This window comes from Palaemon carinicauda, chromosome 33, assembly GCF_036898095.1.
Source record: "Palaemon carinicauda isolate YSFRI2023 chromosome 33, ASM3689809v2, whole genome shotgun sequence".
Taxonomy (NCBI): Eukaryota; Metazoa; Arthropoda; class Malacostraca; order Decapoda; family Palaemonidae; genus Palaemon; species Palaemon carinicauda.
Window position 1 is genome coordinate 162,885 of NC_090757.1, and position 9,542 is coordinate 172,426.

The 9,542-nt window shown below is 32.1% G+C and overlaps 1 protein-coding gene across 1 annotated transcript in view; it reads left to right on the top strand.

The window, feature by feature from the left end:
• Window positions 1-5,489, top strand: part of LOC137626050 (uncharacterized) — a 109,084-nt gene extending 103,595 nt beyond the window's left edge. Inside the window, exon 5 of the mRNA XM_068357135.1 lies at window positions 5,363-5,489. The gene's annotated coding sequence lies outside the window, so the exon portion shown is untranslated. The remainder of the gene's footprint in view (window positions 1-5,362) is intronic.
• The last annotated feature ends 4,053 nt before the right edge of the window (window positions 5,490-9,542 follow it).

Below are 9,542 nucleotides of genomic sequence, written 5' to 3' on the forward strand. Positions count from 1 at the left end.
ATGAAATCCATTTTAAAATCCATCGCTGAATAAATTTAAAAATTGATTTATATAATGATAATGTATCAAAAGGAAATGCCAGCGAACGTTATATGATAAGAAACATGAGATAAATTATTTCCCACATCGACCCAGAAAACAATGACAGACAAAATGACTCTTTAGAACCTAACCTTGACCTTTGTCCTTGACCTTCCAAAATGTAATCATTTCCAGATTTTTCCCGAACAAATAATTCCTGCAAGTTTCATTACTCTGCGATTAAAAGTGGGGCCAGGAAGATGTTCACTAACAAATACACACACAAACAAACAAACACACAAAAAGGCGGTAAAACTTGACCTTCACCTTCCTAATTTTAATCATTTCCAATTTTTTACTTACCAATTAATCCCTGCAAGTTTCCTTACTTTAAGGTTAAAAGTGTGGCCAGGAAGGTGTTCAATTACAAACACACACTTGAACCAACAAACAAACATATAAACAGGGGGTAAAACAAACTCATACCAACTTCGTTGGCGGAGGTAATGACTCTTTAAGACAATAAACATGAACGAGATAAAAGGAAGGTAAACAAACATTCACGCAATATACACTGAATAACGGGGAAAACGTCCGTTGTTAAAATTTAGCCCAATGTCTTCAAGATATTTAGTTCTCCACGAACGATAGAAACAGATTGTTTAAACATTATATCATGTGGTTTAGAACTCGTGATTCCTCCCTAGTTCTTCAATTTTCAATTTGCATTACTATATTTAATAATGAAAACAATAAACTAATGATAGTTACCTACCAATTAGCTACGATGGTGAAGATGGGTTGATTTCAATTCTAAGTACAGAAAACCTGAATTTGACAGGTATATGTATAGAAGAATTGTCATTGACTTTTATCTTTCTTCGTGGCGGAATGGTATGGTCACTGGCATACAGATATCCTGGCGAGGGTTCAAATCCCCGCCGGTCCGATATCATAGTCTTTGGGAGGTTCCGCCTTGGGCTCTGATCCCAAGGTCGTTAAGAGAATCCAGACTTTAATGTATTAATATATATGGCATATTTGAAATATATATATATATATATATATATATATATATATATATATATATATATATATATATATACATGTATATATATGTATGTCTGTATATATATACATATATATAAATATACATGTATATATATATGTATGTCTGAATATATATATATATATATATATATATATATATATATATATATATATACATATATATATATATATATATATACATATATATATAAATATATGTAAATATACGTGTATATATATATACATATATGTGTATATATATATATATATATATATATATATATATATATATATATATATATATATATATATATATACATATATGTGTATATATATATATATATATATATATATATATATATATATATATATATATATACATATGTGTGTATATATATATATATAATTTATATATATGTACAGGATATATATATTTATATATATATACATATATAGGTATGTATATATATATATATATATATATATATATATATATATATATATATATATATATATATATCTATATATATACATATATATATATTTATATATATATAATATATACATATATATATTTATATATATATGATATATATATGGTATATATTACTGATGAAACTAAACCGAGGAAAGTACCCAAGCACATATTTTTTCCTACTGGAAATAAATCACTATATAGTATAAGGATTTGGGGGTATTCAATAATAGAAAATTTGGATCGCTATTCCTTCAAATAGTTATGACATCTTCATATATGTTGTGTTCGTCATTTCACTAACAAATAAGAGTGTATGTACTAAATAACTAAATAATACGGAAAACAGCAGCTACGCAAAAGTTAATTGCACGGAAAAGTTAATTGCACAGATCAAAGAGTAAAAATCCCAAGACAATTGCTAACATACAAAATTAAGAAAGCTCTTAGGCTATGTCATTGTTATATTTTACGGGTTGGTGACCGACATATCACTCCTTAACGTCAATATATCCGTTTTTAAAACGGTTGATGCCTGGCAACATTTATTCCATGATTTTTACCGTTTTTTCGGCAAAATTTGCAACTGTGCCAAAAAATGAGATCCATAAAAGAAATGTTGCAGAGAACTAAAACAAAAAAGATTTATTATCCATTGTACAGAACTTAACAGAGAGATAAATTACACCAATCATACATTGGAAAGAAAAATGTTACATAAACCAAACATTTTAGAAAACTGAAATTAGGAAAGTTTCTGAAACCAAATGTTCTAAAATGCAAAACCGAAAATAATGTCGGAATTAATTTTTTACAGAGAACTGAATAAAGAAACTGCGAAAACCAAACATTTCAGACAGCTATAGAAGTGAAATATTGCAAAGCAAGGAAAAGCGCGAAATTTTCAATAAACTACATATTGCAGAGAACTTAAAAAACATAAAGTTACAGAAAGTAAATGTTGCGTAATACAAAGCACTAAAAAAAAGTCAGTATCCACCAGAACTTTAACAATTTCAGACAAATGTTAAAGATAAAAACTGCACAAACCAAACATTGCAAAGAACAGAAAAAAACGAAAACCTCAATAAACCAAAAATTGCAGAGACCTTAAAAACGAAAATTTACTGATTATTACATAATACAAGACCGAAAAAAATGCCATAATCCAATTTTTACAGAGGACAGAAAAGAGCTGAACTTTATAAAATTCAGACAGCTGTCGAGGATCAAAACTGCACAAACCTAACATTGAGAAGCACAAAAAAGAGCGAACATTTCAATAAACCTAACATTGCAACGCACAGAAAAAAAAAAAAGAGCTAAAATTTCAATGAACCAAACAATGCAAAGCACAGAAAGTAGCAAAAATTTCAATAAACTTGACCTTGCAAAGCACAGAAAATAGCAAAAATTTCAGTAAACCAAACATTGCAAAGCACAGAAAAGAGCGAAAATTTCAATAACCTAACATTGAAAGGCACAGTAAACAAAGGAAATCTCAATAAACCAAACATTGCAAAGTAGGAAAAATTTCCATAAACCAAACATTGCAAAGCAGAAAAAGAGCTAAAATTTAAATGAACTAAACATTGCAAAACAAGGAAAGGGCAAGAATTTCAATAAACCAAATGCAAAGCACTGAAAAGAGCAAAAATTTCAGTAATCTAAACGCAAAGCACAGAAAAGAGCAAAAATTTCAATAAACCAAACATTGCAAAGAATAGAAAAGGCCGAAAATCTCAATAAACCAAACATTGCAGAGAACCGAAAAGAGATCGATGTTGCGCAGACCATACGGAGAGAGAGAAATGTTCCAAGAAGTAAATGTTGCAACAAAGTCCAGAACAAAGTGAAAAGCTACCTAAACCAAGGGCTGCCCTTCTCAATTTGTTAGTGACATAATAAAAGGCCAAAGAAGAGGGGAAATCTTTTCTAGTTTTGGCTTTCAAACGCGGCAAGAATTTTTCATTGCAGAAAATGGAACGCCCTGGGTTTTACCTTTCATGTATGTCTCGTGTTGGAAACAAAAACAATAACTCTAGCAATATATGAAGCGTTTTACTCAAATATCATTTTTTTATATCTTTTTGTCTCCCTCTACATCCATTGCTTTTAGTCTCGTCTGAAATTCCTCGTATCTCTAAGCTTTTTTTCATATGTGTCAGACTTCACAAAACTCCAGGACTAATATTTTTCGGATTTGAATTTTTAGTCGTTATTTTTTTGAGGTGGGAGACGTGTGTGCGCCCCCCCCCCTCCCCCCCCCCCCCACTTGTTTTGATGAAATATGGTGGTCATGATTTGTGCTTTGTCTTTCAGTGTTGTAGTGGTGAGGATATTAATGGTATGCATACATTGGATACTTCACTCTGGTTACGGTTCACTTTACCCTTGCCTACATATACATCGAATAGTATAGTCTGGCATATTCTTTACAGATTCTCCTCTGTCCTCATACACCTAACAATACAGATTACTAAGCAATTCTTCTTCGCCCAACGGGTTAACTACTGCACTGTAATTGTTTAGTAGCTACTTTCCTCTTGGTAAGGGTAGAAGAACCTCTTTAGCTATGGTTAGCAGCTCCTCTAGGAGAAGGACACTCCAAAATCAAACCATAGTTCTCTAGTTTTGGGTAGTGCTATAGCCTTTATACCATGGTCTTCCACTGTCTTAGATTAAAGTTTTCTTGCTTGAGGGTACACTCGGCCACACTATTCTATCTAATTTTTTTTCCTCTTGTTTTGTTAAGTTTTTTTATAGTTTACATAAGAAATATTTACTGTAATGTTGTAACCGTTCTTAAAATGTTTTATTTTTTCTTGTTTCCTTTCCTCACTAGGCTATTTTCCCTGTCGGGGCCACTGGGCTTATAGCATCCTGCTTTTCCAATTAGGGTTGTAGCTTAGCAAGTAATAATAATAATAATAATGATAATAATAATAATAATAATAATAAGGGATTTGAATGACATTTCTTCTATAGCAATATCCATCTTGTATAACTTAGCCTTCTGGTTAGTACAGTGGTTACGAGTTTGCCAAGCATTCGCATGGCAGCAGATCGATCCCTGACAGGGACCGTGAGTTTAAGCTGTTTACTGGGGAGGCCACTGCTGTGGTTGGACAACACAGTGGGGAGTTGGGCTTGCCCTGCTGACGTTCTGGTGAGCGTCTATTCTCATGAAACTGGAACTGAAACCAGACCTTTAAACCTATGTATGATTGATCTTGTTAGACAGCCAAATTTGTAACGTAAAAGGCCGATGAGAGAGTGTATGTATAATATATATATATGTATGTATAATATATATATATATGTATGTATAATATATATATATATGTATGTATAATATATATATATGTATGTATGTATGTATATATATATATATATATATATATATATATATATATATATATATATATATATATATATATATATATCAACGAATATCAACCTTGAAAATCTGATTACAAAAACCGTACTTACTCTTCCCATTTTGTAATGCTAGGAATAAAATAATGCATACAAACGGATTCCTTTTAATCCCCACTATCTTCGCAGGTAAGTATGTCCACCGAAAATCTTACCAAGGTAATACTTTCACTCAGGACAGAAAAGATTGACCAAGGAGGTAGTGACCCAAAAAATAAGGTTGTAATAATATACGCAAGAATGGTCTTTTTATCTCCCTCACTTGTCAGAACGAGATTGCTCTTTGTGTACTAGATTCTTTCCTCATGTTATGGGATGATATATTCCTTGTATGTATCTGGTATGTAATCTAATTCTTATTCTTTCTTGCCTTGACAGTGACAGAAGCTCCAGGGCCAAGACTATCCCTGGTCTCCTTGAGTCGGAAGGACGGGGGAGCGTTTCTCTGCGTGGCTTCCAATGGAGTCCCACCTGCCGTGTCTGCGCGGGTTCAAGTCTTCGTCAAATGTAAGTAGTTACATCCTCAAAGGTTATAAAATCACATGCATTTTTTATTTATAGACATGTATTCACCCCTATTGTCTGTTTCTTAATTGATTTGTTTGTTAGTTTGTGAGCAATTTTACACAAAAACTACCGTACCAATCTTGACCAAATTTGGTTGTCATCTTGGGTATGATCCAAGGATAAATCTGAAACATTTCGAATAAAGTACATCAAAGTAAAAGTACACAGCAGTACTTTGTAAATAATCGCAATGTTAAGTAATTGGCAAATATTTTGTTATTTCATTTTGTTTGTGAACATTACGCAAAAATTACAGAGCCAATTTCAACGAAACTTCGTGGACATTTAGGGTATGACCCAAGGTCATACCAATTAGGTTTAAAAGGAAATATATCAAAGTACAAGAACGCAGTGGGGTTAAGAGCAAAATAAGACCGATTAGTGTGGAAAAGGCATGCTCTCTACTGAGAGTTTGTCTGTGAAAAAGATTTCGTCAAAACTTCTTGCCAAATTTTCACCAAATTTTACCAACGGATACGTATTATACTACGAACGAACCAACTGAATTTTGGAGGTGATCCAGACCAAAATCGCTATTCTGGTTACTATTATTATACAGTAGCTTCATGCATGGTCGACCTAAGAAAAAGAGTAAGCTTGGTCCGTAGACTTGATTAAAATATTGACAATTTTCATTGACGGAGGTCGGAAATCTTTGATTGATCTGTCATTAAAAATAGGAGATTTATCACTCCAATGAGTCCAGCTTAACTTTTACAGAGTTGGCCCGAATGTTAGTGACCTGGAAACTTGATACTTACGATATAAAACTATAATACCCTATTCAGTAAGAAATAGAATTATGAAATGTCGATTGCTTGTCGTTATCACAATAAAAAAATATTCCGAGTAGGTTTGTAAAAGACAAAAGCGATCGCAGTATTATTCGACTCATAAAGAATTTCATACTCTCGTAGATTTGAATACTAATAAATCTTTCTTGCTAGTTTATAAATGTTATTGTTACTAATAATTTACGCAATCACTATTTCGATATTACCAAACTGTATGTTTTATTGAATATAGCTTTTCAAGCAAATATTATTGTACAGAAAAGCAACAATGATTTTCAAAATTTGGATTACATATCATTTACATAATATCTCAATTGTTCATGCACCAATTACTTCAATTGCAATATATTTTCGATTGTTTCCAGTTATCTAGAGCTCTAACGAGGTATTTGATACGCCAGCGAAATCATTTGCTCAGGTCATTAAACTTCCACAGTGAATTCTGGGAAAGTTTAGGAATAAAGGTTTATATAATAACAAATTGCACTCCCAAAGAGAGGTTAGTTCACTAAACTTTCCACCGGGCTCTTCAAGGCACTAGAAAAGCTGGAAGACTCAGGCCTACATGGCTGAGGACTATGAAGCGTAAAGTAGATGATGATGAATGGAGAAATATTGATTTAAAAGCTCAAAATAAAGAAGACTAGCGAAATCTGAGGCCCTTGCATCAATAGGTGTAGGAGATGATGATGATACAAAATTCATCAACGGATCGCTTCTACGTGTTGCTTCTGTGATTTAACAAACATCCCGTTTGCACGTGAGTATATTAGTTAAATTGAAGCAATTTTGTGAATTATCTGGAGTAGCAAGACGCGGCAATGAGAGGAATAACGTATCTTATCACCATGCAAGTTATGTCCAAGGTGCAGGATCAAGTTGGTAAAGACCCTGTTTCATAGTTATGGCTATCTTATTTAAAATAAAACTAGTGTACGCAACCCGTCCAAAATGACAGCTAAATATTTAGGCTAGATGGATATATGACACGCGCGTTTCCTAACTAAAACACGCCATTTTGAGCAATTTGTGGGAGATTGCCGCTCATAGTGACAGGAAAGAAATTACACACACACACACACACACACACACACATATATATATATATATATATATATCGCTCATCATGACAGCAATCACAAAGAGAGATTAGTTCGCCAAACGTTCAACTGAGCTCCACAAGGCACTAGAAGAATTGGAAGATCCAGGCCTACATGGCTGAGGACTATGAAACGTGAAATAAGAGATGATGAATGGAGGAGTATTGAATTAAAAGTTCAAGATAAAAGACGCCTGGCGAACTTTGACCGAGGCCATTCAAGTTAACTGGCCTAAGAGGAGGAGATGATGATGATGATGATGATGAATATATATATATATATATATATATATATATATATATATATATATATATATATATAATATATATATATATATATATATATATATATATATATATATATATATATATATAATGTATATGTATGTATGTATATGTATATATATATATATATATATATATATATATATATATATATATATATATATATATACATATATATATATATATATATATATATATATATATATATATATATATAGATAGATAGATAGATAGATAGTATGCGCAACAGCTTCAATAAAGTTGAGTATTTAGGCTACTGGATCCATAAAATTAATAGAGAAGTTTGAAAACATACTGTACCGTCCATAAATCAGAAACGTTAATATGTTACAGCTTTGGTACATCATCGCCATATTTCTTAGCCGGTAGCAATTCCATTTGGATTTACAGTTACAAATAACCCTGATGTCTACTAATAAAATATTCATGGAGATACATTGCATTTGAATTCACAGTATATGTAAAAGGAAAATCATTAGAATATTTACTTCGTTAATCTTTAAAAACAAATAAATTATTTGGTTATTATAATTCGAAAAAAAAAAATTAATTCGAGTTGGTAATTTTCGATTACTCACAGCAAAATGAAAATCATATTTTTATCTACTCATTCATTTATTCATTACGCTATCTATCACATGAATTACTCAGTAGCAATGAAAAGTCCAAAGCTGTCTACCGTTTTTTGAAAAAGTCAGAATGAATCACATAAGTGCTTGTTCCAAAATCAAGCCATTGTTCTCTAGTCTTGGGTATTGCCATAGCCACGGTACCATGGCTTTCCACTGTCTTGGATTAGAGTTCTCTTGTTTAAGGGTATACTTAGAAAAACCACCCTACCTTATTTCTCTTCCTTTTCTTTTAAGTTTTCAATAGTTTGTATATGAAAGATCTAATTTAATGTTGTTATTGTTCTTGAAATACTCTATTTTAAATATTTATTACTTCTGTTCTATTTTGTTTATTTCCTTGTTTCCATTCATCACAGAGCTATTTTCCCTGTTGGAGCCCTTGGGCTTAAAACAACGTGCTTTTCCCATTAGGATTATAGCTTAGCTTGTAATAATAATAATAATAACAATAATATTAGTATTAATAATAATAATAATAGTAATAATAATACACGAATAAAAACAAGGTAGGCTAAATCCTATGGCGTTTTATGGGAACCCTATGAATTAAAGTTAGCCTATATTACGCATTTGTATTACGCTAAAGGGACAGCAATTCTTCAAAAGCAAACGAATCAATCAATCTATCACCAAATTTGCTCATGCGGGTATTTAATCAGTAAGGTTCATAATCCAAATGGCAACCACTGACTGAAAATCAAACCGATTAAACTGAAATAAATCAATCAAAACTGGCGTCCATCAGCTTTCCAAACCCCTTAATAAATACACTCTACATGCTTTTACAAAATTCAACAGCGCTCAGTACACAAAAACTTTCATTAACGTTCAGTCAAGTCGAAACTTGGACCGATGACAGCCATTGAAAAATAGATTTTTTGGCAACTATCGCTTTGCACCGGGATGCATCGCATTATGATGTGGATCATGGCCAAAACGAATAAAAAGAAACCATCAGGCGTCCTAAGGTCGAGTAACTATGACAGTGCATATGCAGAGCTATAAAAAAATCAGTAAGACGAAATAGATTATTGAATTGAGCATTTTATTCTATTTTTGGCATCGTAATAATTAGTGTAAGGCAATAGGGTTGTGGTGGCTTATTGGAAACGTCCCTGCCTGTCGATCTGCCATATTGGGGTTCGAGTCCCACCCGAGCT